The 17,431-nt window shown below is 45.3% G+C and overlaps 1 protein-coding gene and 1 long non-coding RNA gene across 5 annotated transcripts in view; one reads left to right on the forward strand and one right to left on the reverse strand.

The window, feature by feature from the left end:
* Positions 1–17,431, reverse strand: part of KSR1 (kinase suppressor of ras 1) — a 212,730-nt gene that overhangs the window by 192,429 nt on the left and 2,870 nt on the right. The gene's annotated exons all lie outside the window — the stretch shown is intronic.
* On the forward strand, positions 10,551–17,329 carry LOC118857057. Its single transcript, XR_005010904.1, has 3 exons — positions 10,551–10,639; positions 13,547–13,693; positions 17,264–17,329. It is a non-coding gene; the product is annotated as an uncharacterized LOC118857057 (long non-coding RNA).

Here is a 17,431-nt window from a genome sequence, read left to right on the forward strand (position 1 = left end):
CCTGTCTTCTTGACCTTTGCCTTGCCACTGGACTTCAAGGACTCTGGAGGAGAGAGTGAAGCTGAGGACTCTGTGTGACCACCTGACTTAAATCCAGTTCACTGAAAGGTCTAGACGTCACCCTGTGATGTCACCAGTCCTCTTCGACAACAACAACAAACAGAATGAGTCAGACTCAAGGACCTCTAAATCTTTGAGCTCCTGCTAGTATTATATCGCTGTCAATCAGCGTCCTGGGCAGCTGGTTTTTGGAAAGACTCTGTGAGAAGCTCAGAAGTGGGGGAGCAGGGAGAGGGGGTTTGCAGCAGTGCTTCTAACAGGGGAGGGGGTATCAAGCAGGCTGTCCACAACACTGCCTGGTGCAGCCCAAACCGGACTAAAATAGAATTAGGAAATACTTAACAAAATAAAGAAAAATACAACAAAACGTAGGTAACGTGAATAATATGTGGTCTTCTAAAGTCAGCCTTGCAGGGATCCTCAGTTAGGGTTTCTTGGCCCCCACCTCGACTAGATTTCGACAGGATTGTAGGTTTTAAGTTTCCTGCAGAGCAGAGAGGAAAGGCATCTGGGTTGCTATGGGGCTGAGGAAGCCAGCTCGAGATCCCAGCAGAGATGCCAGGGCTGTGTGCATCGAGGTTCTTTCTCAACCCCTAACTCCGGCTGCCGGGTAGCTTGGGCCAAGCCTTCCCCACTAGAGTCCAGAGCACCTGAAGGCCTCATATTCCTCTGGGACATGAGAGGGGTGAAGCTGGGCTCCCTGGGAATGTGGGTGGGCAATGCCTTTTACAACTTTACTGTTCATTTCTGTCCTGAATCAATGGTACACATTTCAAAAACTAAATCAATTTAAAGAATTTTAAAACTTAATTTAAAAAATTTAAAGCATTACTCAGTGGCACTGAGGCTCACAGAAGGGGCTGGTCCTCTGATACACAGTGACAGAAAATGGGACTACGTGGAGAGATCCCTTTTTATTAGGATGGTATGTGTTTCTTCTCAGGAAGGATTTGTACACAAACATCAACCTGTAGGTGCCCAGAATAACTAGGACTCTTCCAGCCAAACAGACTAAACTAGGACCTGAAAGTTTCATATGTCACATTCACGGTCATCCCAAACCAGGCAGCCTCACATCTCCCAGGTTCCCCTGGCTGGAGGATCCAGAGGGCCCCTGCCTGGCATTTGATGCAAAGCCCCAACAGATTCCATGCCACTCAAAAAAAAAATCTTAATCTGTCAGGCTGCATTATGCCAACATTAGCAGTTAAGACAGAGGCCTAATTCACAGCTGCCGTGTTTCTGAGGGCGGAAGGAAAGGAGCGGGAGAAGGGGAATGTCTCCAAAAGACAAGATTACTTCACCTCTTTTATTTCCAGAGGCAACTCATCCAGTGAAGAAACACTACCACCCACGGAGGCAGAGGCAAGGATGGTGGCAGGGACCAGGAGGATACTTACATCAACAATGTGGGGGAGACTTTACCATGCAGATGAAACTCAGCGGTGCCGGGGAGTGAGTGACAATGCATCTTTTCAGAGAAAAATGTGCCCAGGGAATTTCAGAGAGTCAAGACAATGGGTTCCAATGGACTCAACCCACTGGCAAAATGCACCAGAGAGAGGAGAACGCAAGCCCCGAGATGTCTGCACACATGTAGAGACATATATGCATGATAGGGGGTACGTGTGTGCACATGCATCATATGGATATGAACAGAAATGTCCGTTATTTGTATGCACGTCTATTTCTATGAATTCATCCGATACACGTCTATTCACACGCATGTGCATAGGGGGTATGTAATGGATCAGTTTTAAAGTTTTAGTGAATTTAGTGGATTGAGTGAATTTTAGTAAATTTAGTGAATTTCACTTTAGTGAAAGTTTAGTTTTATTCTCTTTGCTTTTTACACATGAGGAGACTTTAGGGGGCATCATGGTTACAGAGGAAGTCAGAAGAACTGGAGTCAGAGGAAATGGGTTCAAATCCCATTTCAGATGCTGACTACCTCTGAGACCATGGGTGAATCGCTGAGATGAGATGGAAGTCAACACCTCTGCTCCTTGAGATAAAATGGAGGTCCTCCAGGCCTTCCCACAGGGCCTTGACACCTTATAGTTCTCAGATGCTGCGGTCTGACCTACTTGAGTAAGCTAAGGATACCCGGGTCTTGCCATCTGACCCACCTCTGAACCCTCAGAAGTTTAGGGCCTTTTCCTCTTGCCCTGTGCTGAACTCTATTTAATCTGTTGTCTCCTCCAATTACAGCATGAGCTCCCTGAGAGAAATCACCATTTCCCTCTTGTATCTTCCAGATCCCAGAGGGTAACACAGATCCTGGCACACAGTAAGCATCTAATAAATGCTTTTTCATTCATTCATTTACTCATTCAGAGGTTCCTTGTACTTCTTAATCTTGGATTCTATAATAAACTCATAGAGCCATCAAAGTATACACCCACACACACAGAGCCATGTATAGGACCTTAAAGGGGACCCCAGGAATGTTCTAGGCCAGGGGTGGGGAACCTGCGGCCTCAAGGCCACATGTAGCCCTCTAGGTCCTCAAGTGTGGCCCTTTGACTGAATCCAAACTTGACGGAACAAATCCCCTTAATAAAAGGATTTGTTCTTTAAAACTTGGACTCAGTCAAAAGGCCGCACTTGAAGGCCTAGAAGGCCGCGTGTGGCCTAGAGGCCGTTGGTTCCCCACCCCTGTTCTAAGCCCTTCATGTTTCTCTGATATTGGCATGGCACAGGTTCCAATCAAACTCATTTTCCCTTCTCTTAAAAGCTTGCTGACACTCCTCCCTGATTCTCTGCAGAGGTGGGGGACTGAAGGTATGGAATGCTGCATAGAAAGCCTGGCATTTTCAACATGTCTGTTAGTTTTGCTGAATTGGTTTTCCCTTTCTTGTTTTTCATTAAAATGGAGAACATAAAAATAAGAGAGCATAATGTAAAAGTCCACGCTTCCTGAGACTAGAACCATATCATTCAATCATAGAACATCAGGGCTGGAAGGACTCCACAATGACTGGCACATAGTAGGTGCTTTGCATATGTTTATTGGCTGACTGACCTCTAAGACATCATCTTATCCAACCTCTTCCTGTCACAAAAGAGGAACCAAGTTGAGAGATGGCCAGTGACTTGTCCAAGGTCACACAAGTCTACTAGACTCTGTACCCCCTCCACCTGAACCCAAGTCTACTGACTCTGAACCCAATGCTCTTGACCATGGGTAACAGCCTCTTCTTGTATAGCCTCTTGTTATAGCCTCTTCTCTATTAACTTGACTCATTTTCCTTAAGAGGACCTACCCCCGGAGCCAGACACTGAGTAAGTTGACAATCAGCACCTTTATGGGTGGTGATGAAAGATGAGTTACAAGGAAATTAAATGTCTTGCCCAATGCCAGCCCAAGCCTACAATCCAAATGACCTGATGCACAAACCAGCCCTTCAACCACTGGCTCCTCCTGCCTCTCCAACAAAGGCAAACACCTGGGTCTGAAGAAGACAACATTTCACTTAGCCAATGCTAAGGCCCCTCAGAGGAAGAGTGGCCAAATATTTGGGTCCTGATGATTTTTAAGACAAGATCAGATTCCCACTTTTGGGAATTAGACCCAGCCTCCTCTAAAATGTTTAAGTCTTAGACCAACACCTTTATTTTTCAGACTCCCAGAGAAGGGATGACCAAGCTTAGAGCCAAGATTCAAACCACCGTGCTCAAAGTACAAATATAGAGGTCTGTCTACTTCAATTCAATTTAATAAACACGTATTAAGAGCCTACTATGTGCCAGGCACTATGCTAAGCTCCGAGGGCACACCAAAAAAAATGAAAGACAGTCCCTGCCCTCAAGGAGTTTACAATCTAAAGAGGGAGAAAACATGCAAATAAACATGAGTTGTTTTTATTGTTCAGTCATTTTCAGTAATGTTAAGTGACTCCATTTGGGGTCTTCTTGACAAAGACACTGGAGTGGTTCGCCATTGTCCTTCTCCAGCTCATTTGACAGATAAGGAAACTGAGGTAAACAGGGTTAAGTGACTTGCCCAGAGTCACACAGCTAGTAAGTATCTGGGACCAGATTTGAACTCAAAAAGATAGTCTTCCTGACTCCAGGCCCAGCACTCTATCCACTGCACCACCAAGGCTGCCCCAATATATACGAAGTAAAGTCATAAACAGGACAAATAGGAAATAATTAACAGAGGGGAAGCCCTGGAATTAAGGGGGATTAGGGAAGGCTTCCTGTTGAAGATGGGATTTTAGTTGAGACTTAACGGAAGCCAAGGAGTCAGCAGTTGGAGGGGAGGAGAGAAAGCACTCCAGCCATGGAGCCAGTGTCACTAGACTTAAAGAGTATGTGGTAAGAAGTAAGGGTGCAGTTGTTGTAGCTTGTCTTTCATTCTCAAAGAGGGCCATGACATCAAGGAGGTGACACCGTGGAGTGCAAGTAAACTGGATTTAAGTGAGGCAAGGACGTGCAAAATCACCAGCCTCACTTTCTCCTCCAGAGTCATCTGGATCCAGTGGGCAGATATGGATTAGGATGACCGGGGATGGCCCAAGATGCAACGGAAGACAGGGGAATAAGGTGTAAGAAGTCTGGAAAGGTAGGAGACAGTTGGGTTATGAAGGGCTTTGAATGGCAGAGTATTTTGTATCTGCTCCTAGAGGCTATCTATAATAGGGAGCCACTGAAGTTTATTGAGTAAGGGAGTGACACAATCAGATCTGTGATTTAGGGAAATCACTTGAGTGGCTGAATGAAGGATGGCTTGGAGTGGGGAGAGACTCGAGACAAGGAGACCCACCAGGAGGCTACTGCAATAATCTAGGTGTTAGGCAATGAGGGCCTGCAACACGTTGCGGGGTGATGGCGTCAGAGGAGCAAAGGAGGTACCTTTGAGAGATGTTGTAAAGGTAAAATTGACAGGCCTGGGGAACAGATTGGATTGGGGGCATAGGGGTAGACAGAAAGTGAGGAATCCAGGGTAACTCCTAGGTCATGAGCCTGAGGGACTTGCCCTCTATAGTAATAGGGAAGGTAGGAGGGGGAGAGGGTTTAGGGGAAAAGATGAGTTCTGTTTGAGTATACTGAATTTAAAATATCTACCAGACATTCAATTGGAAATGTCAGAAAGGCAGTTGGAGATGTGAGATTGGAGGTCAGAACAAATACTGGGGCAGGAAAAGTAGATCTGAGAGTCATGAGCATTGAGATGGTCATTGAATCCATGGCAGCTGATGAGATCACCAAGTGAAGCAGTGTAGGGGAGAAGAAGGCCCAGGACAGAGCCCTGAGGGACACTCATGGTTAGAGGGTATGATCTGGAAGAGGATCTGGCAGAGGAGACTGAGGACAAGCAGCCAGATAGGAGAAGAACCAGGAGAGAGTGAAGGGTGTCCTGAAAACCTAGAGAGAAAGGAGGATCAAGAAGGGGGAATCACTAGTGTCCAACACTGCAGAGAGGTCAAGGAGAATGAAGACTGGGGAAAGGCCATTGGATCTGGGAGCTGAAAGATCATTGGTAACTCTGGAGAGATAGGTTTTGGTAGAATGATAAGGTTGGAAACCAGATTATAAAGGGTGAAGAAAAACAGGCAGGAAAATGGAGGTATCTACCATAGGTGGCCTGGCCTTCTCCTGGCATTAAGCAACGACAGGCAGAAGAGATATAGGGCGATAGTGGGGATGGATGGGTCAGATGAGGGTTTTTTCAGGATGGGGGAGATGTGGTCATGTTTTTAGGCAGTAGGGAATGAGCCAGCAGACAGAGATACAAAGGAAGGTGGCCTAGCAGTACCCAATTTCAAACTGTATTACAAAGCGGTAATCATCAGAATGATCTGGTACTGGTTAAGAAATAGAATGGAATAGATTACATACATAATACACAGTGGTAAAAGATCCCTAGTAATCTAGTGTTTGACAGACCCAAAGATCCAAGCTTTGGAGGGAAGAATTCACCGGCTGACAAAAACTGTTGGGAAAATATGATCTATGCATAAAGGAAGAGTTTATGTGAAAACAAGAGACAGTGAGTCTCACAGGAAATAAAATGGATCATTTCGATTACATGAAATTAAAAAGCTTTTTGCACAAACAAAACTAATGCAGCCCAAATTAGAAGGAAAACAGGAAAGGGGATTTTATAGCAAGTTTCTCTGATAAAGGCAGGTACAGTATAAGGAGTAGCCTTGGTAAGGAGTAAGGCCACCTCATCCTATGAGAGGGGTGAAGGAGTGAAAGGAGATGAGGAAGAGGGGAGAAGGGGGAGCTGACCAAAGAGCCCTTCCAGGCCAAGGTATCTTCCATACAAAGCGGCTACTTCTACTCTAAAGATCTTATCTTCCATTTAGGGACTAGACAAAGAGAGACTTGACAGACACATGTGGAATTCCAGAAATAAGATTCCAGAACCCTGCCCTGATACACTGTGAAAACACTGGTACTTAGTTTAAAAAAAACAACAACACAGAGCCTCAGGCACGGGATGCTGGTGCTATTTACAAATACATTTCTTCTCTTGCTCCCACCTCCTGACCAGGAGGTGACGGACTCAAGATACAAGAGGAGAAATAGATTCTTTGGACATGGCAAATACAGGAATTTGTCATGCTTCACTAAGCATATTAGTCACGAGGGTTTTGCTTTTCTTATTTCTTTCTTGTTCCAATGGCTGAGGGGAGGGGAGAGGGAAAAAAACTCGATTTTTATTAGTTGAAAAAATCTTTTTAAAAACCTCATTTCTCCTAACTTGAGCCAAACCCTCAGGGAGTGAGCTGGGCCTGTCCCCAGAGCCTTCTTTCACATGGCTCATCTCAATAAGATGGATAAAAACTTTTCTTTAGAGGAAAAGTGGTTCAGGGCGCTTTGGTGACTCAAACCACAAGAGGTTTTCTGGTTTTTGTTTTTGTTTTTTTTTACAAACAAGAAACAAGGAAACTATTATTCCCCCATTAGATTATAAACTCCATGAAGGTAGGGACTTATTTTTTTTTCTTTTTGTATCCCTAGGGCTTAGCACAGCATCAGACACAAAGTAAATGCTTTCTGTTCCGTCAATTTTTTTGTTTCTGTTTTTGTTTCTTTTGGTTGCCTCAGACCCTGTGACCCCGTATGGGGTTTCCTTGGCACAGACGCTGGAGAGGTTTGCCATTTCCTTCTCCAGCTCACTTGACAGATAAGGAAACTGAAGCAAACAGGGTTAAGCGACTTGCCCAGGGTGACACAGTGTCTGAGGCCAGATTTGAATAAATGGTAATTGACTCCTCCTAGGCAGAAGGACCTGAATTTTTGCCTCTGTTTCTTCTGACCTTGGCACAGGGCTTGGAACCTCGGGTGCTAATGGATCACTATTGACTGTAAAATGAGGAGTCTGGACTCTAACTTCTAATGTCCCTTCCAGCTCAAGATCACAGACTCGGAAAGACCTCAGAGGCCCTCTGGTCCAACCCCCCTCATTTTACAGATAAAGAAACTGAGGCTCCAGTGGTTAAGTAACTTGTCCAAGGTCATACAGATAGGAACTGGAGAGGCAGGATTTGAGCATTTTTCCTCTAACCCCAAAGCTCTTTCCCACTTGAGATGCTTTGGTCTCTAACAACCCTAATATTCTGGGACACTGATTCCTTTGAATACAACAATCTGGGGGGTAGAGAACAACATCCCTGGAGTTATAGAATTCTAGAATAAATAAAACCAGGCTGTCTGCCATCTGAAACCACCCACTCCAATCCACAACTATCCCAGGCTCCTCCTACAGAAGAGCAATGAATTCCTTGGGTCTTGTTCATTGTATTCCCTAAGTGGGGACCCAGAGCCCCAGCACAGGCCAGAATTGGGCACCCCACCCCACCCCAAGCAGTTTGCAATCCATGAAATTTCCAGTTTGTCCCTTATGTATGCACTCTCAGAAAAAAAAAAAAAAAAAACAACAACCAGAATGGCAGTGGCAGCTATGAATAAACGGCCTTATCTTGGTGGCTTTTAGGAGAGATGCAAGCACAAGTGGGTTTGTTCCTTAAGAAAAAAAAAGGCAGGGGTGTCAGCTGCAAAGAAAGCCCTTGGCTGTGCCAGGCTTTTAATCAGAGCCCATAAGCCACACACAGGTCAGAAATATATCTGCTTCACAGGCTCTAGTGGTGAATCCGTCCACAGAGAGCTGGGACAAATCACCCTGGCCTCGAGATTTGGGAAAGCAAGATACTTTGACAAGAGGAAGAGCACCTAGTGGCTGGTGGCCTCCTGGAAAACAAGGTATGTGAATGAGTCAGGGTATATATGTTTATGGAGATAGCCTATGGAGTTATCTCCAGAGAAATGATAGCTAAATTCATGGGACTTGATGAGATCACCAAGTGAGAATATGTTCAGGGTGTCCCAAAAGTGCGGTTTTACAGACCCCTGGAGAGAAGAGGAGTTAAGAATTTAACAAAAGAAAAATAAAGAACCCAAGGCTACCCCCTTGTAAGGGGCTTTCATAGGTATCATAAGCCTTAGAGCTTAACATGACCTCAGAGATCATGGAACGTAATCCTTTCATGGGAGGGGGGGGGCGGAATATGGGTTACGTAACTTGCCCAGGGTCACACAGCTAGTAAGCATCCTAGGCTGGATTTGAACTCAGGTCCTCCTGACTCCAGGGCCAGGGTTCTATATACTACACCACCTAACCTCGCCTCCTTTCATCTTACAAATTAAGAGATTAAGGTCTAGGGAAGCAGGGATTTATCCTAGGTCATCCAAGTTAAAGGTGGCACAGCCAGAATTTGAACCCAGATTCAAAGTTCTTTCCATTCAGGCACCGGGCTGACTCCTCAAAGATGTAGAAAGAAAGCTGTCCTTGGCTCATTGCCTACTTTCTCACCTCCCACTCACTTCTCAATCCTTTGCAATCTGGCTTCCATCCCCATCCTTCAACTGAAACTGCTCTCTCCCCTAAAGTCACCAATGATGTCTCCACTGCAAGATCCAGTGCTCTTTTTTTTTTAACCCCTCCTCACCATTTGGCCCCATTGCCCATCCCCTTCCTTCTTGATACTCTCTCCTCCCTGGGTTTAGAGATGCTGATCAGTCCAGGTTCTCCTCCTTGGGGTCTGACTGCCCTTTCTCAGTCTACCAAGCATGATCATTCACCCTGATGCCCCAGAGCTCTGACTTGGGTCGGCTTCTCTCCATTCGGGGTGTCCCAAAAGTCTTTGTGTGGTTTTAAGCTTTAATAACTTAAAAAATAGTCCCTGAGATAAAAATAATAAGAATAGCATTAATAGGATCAAACAGCACTAAGATTTTGGGGGACACCCTGAATGTATTCTCCCTTGGCGATCTCATGATTCCCATGAATTTTAACTATCGCCTCCCTGGAGATGACCCCATGGTCCATCTCCATATATAGTCAGCCTGGTCTCTCTCCTAAACTCTAACCCCATTCACATTTCCAGACACCTTGGCCTCGGTGACTCAACTATCCTTGATCATCACTTCAGTGGGGCCCAAGCTACCCTACCTTAAGTACTTCATTAGATGTAGGCAGCCCCAGACCTTCTTCACCAGAAGCTCTGACCTTCTGGACACCCTCATTCGCCTCTTGCCTCAAATTCCCCCAAAGTGTTTTCTGATTCCCCCCAATGGCACCTCTCCCTAAATTACTTTGGATGGATCTTGTTTTTACTGATGTGTGCACATAATTTAGAACGTAAGATCCCTGAGGGAAGGGACCAGCATCCACAGCTCTTAGCACAACACCAGGCACAGAGCAGGACCATGGAATAGGGCTGGAAAGGGCCTCGGTCCAACTCTAGCATTTTACACAACGGGAAACTAAGCCCAGAGAGGATGACTGATTATTATCCAGCTACGAGGTGCAACCAGAACCCAGGTCTTCCCTAGCTCTGAGTGAGTCCATCTATTGGGGATGAAAAAGGACTTCCCTATATATGGGTTAATGCGTCAGCCAGCACTATCACTCTCCCATACTTCTTAGGCCACAGGTTTGCCTCGTCAGGCCTCAGAGGGCTAAGGGCTATTTGTGCTCAATTTCCCCTTTAACAAAATGTGTATGAGGCTGGAAGGCTCTTGAGAAAATTTACATAATATGAATCGCCCTGGTTGCTCTGCTTCCTCAAACCTCAATCTGTCCCTCTCTTCTTTCTTTCTCTCTCTCCCTCTCCCTCTCCTCTCTCCCTCTCCCCCGTCCTCTCTCCCCCCCCCCCCCCGTCTCTCTCTTCTTCTCCCTCTCTCTTCTCTCTCCCTCTTTTATTCTTCTTTCTCTTCCTCTCCCTCTCCTCTCCTCTTCTCTCTCCCTCTCCCTCTTCCTCTCCCCACCTTCTCCCACCTCCTCTCTCTCTCTCTCTCTCTCTCTCTCTCTTTCTCTCTCTCTTCCCTTCCCTCTCTCATTATCAGGTGAGAGCTGGCATCTAGCCCAGGCTGCACCAGTACCTATAATAGTAACTGTTTCTTAGTAATAGGGACAGAAAGCAATTTGCCCAGCTGGAAGGCAAGCTAGCAGCGAAGCAGCATGCACACATGTGGAGAACAAGCCTCCTGAAGCATGGCTCTGGAGGGACCAGCGCTGGCCCTGGAATCCAGAGGCCCTTGGACACCTCCCCCAAAAACAGTGAGTATTTACAGCGTATTGACTTACACATTCAAGAATCAGCCTGGCAGAGTGGAGAAACTCCTGATCCAGATCCAGAAACGCCTGAATTCAGCTCCAGCCTCTGACACATGCCAGCTGTGTGAGCCTGGACAAGTCCCTTAATCTCCCAGTGATCTAGGGAAGTCTCTAGGTCAGAGGTTCTTAACCTCTTTTTTAACCTTTCTGGCAATCTTAGTGAAGCCCACAGACCCCTACTTAGAATCATATTTTTAAATACATAAGTATACTTTATTTTATTAATATTATTAATTATTTAATAGTAATGTTGCAATCAATTAATATTAATATATTTTATTTTAAATATAAACATAGGATTACAAAGGAAGCCAATTATATAGAAATATAGTTATCAAAATATTTCTTTAAAAAAACAAGTTCATAGACTCTGGGTTAAGAACCCCCACTCAAGACCATACATGGCAGAGAGGTGCCAACCTGCATTGGCAGGGAGAGTTTCCTCATCAGGGAGTTCCCTATATCTAGACTAGTGAAATCACAGATCCAGGCTGTATCCTATACTACTCACATATGTACATGGTACAACGGAAATTTCTTGTTTTGATTGTGTCCTTGTATTCCCAGCACCTAGCACACAGTAGGTGATTTATAAATGCCAGATTGATCTAAATTCAAATCCTGACTCTACTCCTCGGTGCCTGTAGCAGCTTGGGCAAATCATTTCTCTTTCCCTCAGCTTCCTCCTCTAAATCCTAGGAAATCTACAAAACCCCTGAGTGCCCTCTACAGTTGTCAGGGCCCGGAAATGGTCACATATAAGAAGCATCCCACATCCAGGTCAAGACTGCTCCAACTGCTAATTCTACAGGTACATTCTAATGCCAAGGCTTTCTCCCTCCCTCTGAAACAACCCAAATAAATAAACAAATGGTAGATCTCAAGTACTGAGACAAGCCAACGGCCACCGTTTGGCATTTCATTGATTATATTGCATTGCTAGGTCTGTTTATACAAGTTTCTCCATATCTTGGAACTACCCGGAAAGTTCTTTGGCCAGGAAGCCAAAGAACATCCCAGCTGGGCACACTTCTGACACTCTGACACAATCAGACAAACCAGAAGCCAAATGAAGGAGGCAAGGAGGAGGAGGGAGGGAAGTCAAAATCCCATAAACCCTGCAGGAGTCAGGCAGTCTCATCTATGACATGGGGAGAAGTACACTTATTCTAGTCAACTTCTGGGCTACCGAGACCAGAGAAATGAGAGCGTTATGATTTTTATGTGCACCCGCTCTTGGATCATAAGGTATTTTTGTTGAGTGGTGGCTATAATCAGGTCTAGAGGAGCTGTTCCAAGTACGACACCCTGTGAAGTACCTCCTCCTTGCGCTGAGAAAACTAGTTATTTAAGGAAAGAGAGATGAGGTCAGCCTTGACCACTAGTCAGCACATTTCAAATTCACCCTCTCTAAGTACCAAGAGGATGATACAGTCAAATGAATGCTGAACTTGAAACAGGAAGACCCAGGTCTGAAACCCTGCCAAAGGTCTCCAGGATACCCACACACACAAGTGGAGAACCCTTGACCCACACCTGTAGTCCATTATCACTACAAAGAACCGGAGGAGGGGAACTTTCTCCACTTTCCTACATGGTCAACCTTCTTGCCCATATGGCAGTGAATTAGAGCAGGGCTGGGTTTAAATCCTGCCTCGGACATCGACTAGCTGGGCAAATCCCTGAACCTCTCTGGGCACCACCTTACTCATCTATAAGATGGAAACAACAGCCACAGCCCCTGCCTCATTGGGTTTTTGCAGCTTGGACAAAATAATGTATGTCAAGTGCTTTACCAGTGTTAAACCAGCCTTATGAATGTCAGCCTCTATGGTTACCTACTTATCAACCTCCCTTCCGTTTGTCACCCCTGCAATACCACCTGACACACGGTGAGTGTTTTAATGAATGTCTGATGAATTTACACCATAGAGGAAAGCACTCTCTAAGTAGTAACAAAGGATTGGCTCAATCTTACCCTGGAGCAAGCCCCGAGACCTGCCACATCTAACCAGGGAAGGTGAGATGGGGAGGAGGAGGAGGAGGAGATCAGATTTTATATATAATATTTTATGAGATATGTGTGTATAATACATGGACACATATGTGTGTATATATAAATATACATGGCATTTGAAGGTTGGCAATGCACTTTCCTCACAAGAGACTGATAGGGTTATCCCAAGTATCACACCAGATGGCCATGGAACTGGAAAGGACCTCAGATGAGGAAACTGAGGCATGGGGAGGTTCGCTGCCTTGCCTGTCCCTTGTTCCTCTGACCCCCAGTCCAGTGCACCACGAAGTTAACAATGCTCTCATTAGACATCACACTAATTCAATGATTTCCCTGAATCTTTTTCCATTTTTTCTTAGAATCTTTGACCTGAAAGGGATGATGGGTGATTTCATCCCTTGTGACCCTTTCATTTTCCAGAGGAAAAAAAACTGAGACCCAGAGAGGGGAAAGAGCAAACAGTATGTTGATAGTACAGATGAGATTCAATAATTCAACCCAAGAAACATTTATTAAGCACCTACTATGTGCCAGGCATTGGAAAGACAAAAAGAGGCCAAAAAAAATGTCACCAAACAATCCCTGCACTCAAAGAGATTAAAATCCAATGGGGAAGACAAAATGCAAACAAATCTATACAAGGCAAGCTCTATACAAGACAAATAGGAAATAATTAGCAGAGGGAAGATGGAACTAAGAGGGGTTGGGGAAGGCTTCCCATAGGAGGTGGGATTTTAGGTGAGACCTAAGGGAAGCCAAGGAGGTCGACAGACCATGGAATCAATGACCAGGTCATGGAATCAATCACAGGGTCATTAATCTCTACTCTGAAGGGGCCTCGGGGAAGGAGCCTGGAACCTGGCACCAGAAAACCTAGATGACATTTCCCGCCCCATTGCTTATTGGTTTCCCAACCCAGTGTGACTTCATCTCTCTGGGCTTTGGCATCTGTCTCTGAAGAATGGCAATCCCACAGTCAAGTAAGTCTCTCTGTATAATTGCTGGTTATTAATTATTACTATCATTGTCAATTGGGACCAGACTGGCAATTTCACTGGTCTAGAAACCCCTTTCTACCACTACTGATGAGCACCTGCTCTCAGAAACTCTTAGAAAGTTGCCTGGGACCTGGGGATTATAAGTGACTTGCCCAAGGTCATGCAGTCTGTATGGATCTGAGGCTAGATTTAAACCCATCTCTCTATCTCTTACTCTGCTGCCTCTGTAATTGTTACTATTACGAGAATATTAGCAGCAGCTTTAATAGAAATACCTTTACAAAGGATCTCATAGGCATTTTAGCAATCCATCTGTCATCTCGGGGCTAACCCAGCTAAACGGGGAGAGGTTCGCCACCCGGAGGCTGGCCACCAACCATGGGCTTTTTGCAATCACAGAATCTCAGGAAGCCCGGCCAAGGGAAGTAGCAATAGCCCATCTAAGTCTGTGGACAGAATACCCACTCTGAGCAGATCGGCAGCCCTCAGAGGCTTTTCAGTTAAAAAAGGATAATCATGGTGGGTGCTCAGGGGGCTGCCAAGGAGCGAGAGAGAGGGGGCGAGAGAGAGAGAGAGAGAGAGAGAGAGAGAGAGAGAGACAGAGAGAGAGAGACAGAGAGAGAGAGACAGAGAGAGAGAGACAGAGACAGAGAGGCAGAGAGGCAGAGAGGCAGAGAGGCAGAGAGGCAGAGAGGCAGAGAGGCAGAGAGACAGAGAGACAGAGAGACAGAGAGACAGAAAGAAGATGCACTGCAGGGGGCGGGCGAAGTACTTAAGATGCAAATGAAAACTGCTAACTGACTCTAAGGTTTGCAAATGGCTTTCCACATGTTTATATAGACATGTTGGTGGTTTATATCTATAAATATATAACTTATATATTTGTTTTATGTGTGTATACACACATGTACATATACCTATACATACATACACACACGTGTATATGTGTGTACATGTGTATATACATGCATATATCGACAGATAGACAGATGAATAAATAGATCACTTAACCTCTGTCACTTAACCTCTGTTTGCCTTGGAGGCAGCTAAGTGGCTCAGTGGATAAAGCACTGTGTCAGGAGTCAGGAAGACCTGAATTCTAATGCGGCCTCAGATACTTACTAGCTGTGTGACCCTGGGTAAGTCACTTAACCTCTCAGTTTTCCTTAATCCACTGAAGAAGGAAATAGCAAAGCACTCTAGTATCTAAGAAAACCCCGTGGACAGTATGGCAGTGCTATGGTCCACAAGGTCAGGAAGAGCCAGACACGACTGAACAACACACACACACACACACACACACACACACACACACACACACACGTGTGTATGTACATACTGACCTATATAGACACAGACATACACACATAGAACGCAGAGGAACTTCTAGTGAAGAATCCTGTCCCCAACACACACACATGTGCATATACATACACATAGATATATACACATATATGTACACATAGAACATGTATGCATGTGTATATATCTATATGTCTTGGTAATGGGAGTTCTTTACTAGAAGTTTTCCTTTGTTCTTTTTCTATATGTCTATGTATCGATAGAGGGAATTTCCAATTCAGGATTGTGGAACTGATGGTACAACATAATAGAAAGTGTCCCAATAACCTTACTTCAGGTTTTTAAAAGACTTTGGAGACACCCTGTATTGTACTGCATTGCATTGTGTTAATACCAGCTAAGGTTACAATTGTCATCTTATCGGAGCCTCAGAACAACCCTGGGAGGTAGATGAGGAAACTGAGGCAAGCCACTTCATCTCGGTCACCAGCTAGGACCTGTGTGAGGCCAGGTTTGATGGCCGTTCTTCCCGACTCCAGGCCCAGGACTCTATCGTATCATATCACATCATACAGCCTTGCACTGGGTGTCTATATATGCATCTACATTTACCAGACCTGTGTTTTCATCAGAACAGGGAACTCCAGGCAAGGAAACTCCCTCCAGTGAAGCTGGGAACTTGCTCTATCCACAACCTAGCATCTTAGAAAATTATTGGCTAGAGCACAAGGGCAACACACAAGTGAGTGTGTGTGTGTGTGTGTGTGTGTGTGTGTGACAGAGAGAGAGGGAGGAGGGAGAGGTGGGGGGAGAGAAGAAAAGAGGAAAGGAGAGGCGAGGAGAGGAGAAGAGAAGAGAGAGACTGACAGAGACAGAGAGACAGAAAGTGAAGTGGGACTTGGCCCCCAGGGCTTCCAGATTCCATAGCTACCCCTGTAACTCCTTCACTACACTGCCACCTCAACAGAGAGACAGACTGATTGACAGATTTAGAAATACACTTATATGTGCACATGAATCGATGACCAACGGAAGAGCTAATATTTGTATAGAGGCATTAAAATGTGCAAAGCACTTTACATATATCATCTCATTTGTTCCGGAAAACATCCGGGTTAAGTAGGTGTTCTTATCTCTACTTTACAGATGGGAAAACTGATACCAGAGAAATTAAGTGACTTGCCCAGATCACAAGCTCCATATACATCTGGAGCAGGATATGATTTAGGTCTTCCTGGTCCCTAGACCCCAAGACCTTCACCCAGTACACCAGAGCAGGAAGGGAGCACCTAATCTGATCTCCCTTCTCCTCTCCTCCCCAACATTCTCTCCCCCGCCCCAATATAAACATTTTCAGGATTCTGTGTTTCTCTTTGATTACACGAGATAAGCCCTTTGACCAGACCTGGCTTTGAGAACTCCAGCCCCAAGGGTGCAAGTCTATCTAGAGAGGACAGTTGCCTGGTATTCAGGAGGATTCTACGGACGTGGAAAAGAAAGCCCAGCTGGGCCACTTCTGGAGTCACTGGGCTGCTCTTGACAGCATTATTGTTCTGCCTCTCTGAGAGAGAGAGACAGAGACAGACAGAGAGAGTGGATGGGAGGGAGGGATGGATGGACAGACAGAAAGAGAGAGATTTTAAAAAGCACCCTCTTTACACTGTGGAGTGTGTGTGAGAGAGGGAGAGTGTGAGACATACATATACATACATACTTTATAAGTGCTATGGAAAGCCAAAGCTTGCCCCCACCTCTTCCTCCTCACTCCCCATCTCCACCAAAAGGCCCTCTGGTGAAAGTCGCAGAATCTGAGGTAAGGGGACACTTGCATCAGCTTCTTTCTGACCTGAAATTAACCACAGTCTCTTCTTTTAGGGACATGGGAAGGAATCTGGATCCATCTTGGGGAGAGAGGACAAAGAACTGAGTATTCCCCCCTCATTTCCATTGCAAATCCTCTCCGATCCCTGGGGTGTTTCTAGCTGTTTTGGACAAATCCCTATCCAAATGAAATACCCCAGAGCACAGAGAGGAAGTCACTGGACAATCCAGGGCACGGACCAAAGAGTCGGATAGTTTGGGGCTGTGGATGACCCACCCAAGGGCAAAAAAGGAAAAAAAAAAAACCAGAAACTGTAACCCCTCATTTCTATAGACCCTGTAGGTTGACAAAGTGTTCACAATAACTCAAGTAAGAAGGAGACAATAGAGGTTATCTGTTAAGTAAAGGCATCATTATCTCTTTTTTAGAGATAAAGCAACTTGTCCAGCCAAAATGGCCTTCTCTCGAGTCCCCAACGAGTTCCCAACTCTGCAGCATTGCACTGGCCTCTCCCCAAGGAAACAGGAGGAAGCATGATGTAGGAGAAACAGCACCTGATTTGGAGTCAGAGAACCCATTTCTTTCACTTACTTCCC

The sequence above is a fragment of the Trichosurus vulpecula genome, chromosome 7 (genome assembly GCF_011100635.1).
Source record: "Trichosurus vulpecula isolate mTriVul1 chromosome 7, mTriVul1.pri, whole genome shotgun sequence".
In the NCBI taxonomy this organism is placed as follows: Eukaryota; Metazoa; Chordata; class Mammalia; order Diprotodontia; family Phalangeridae; genus Trichosurus; species Trichosurus vulpecula.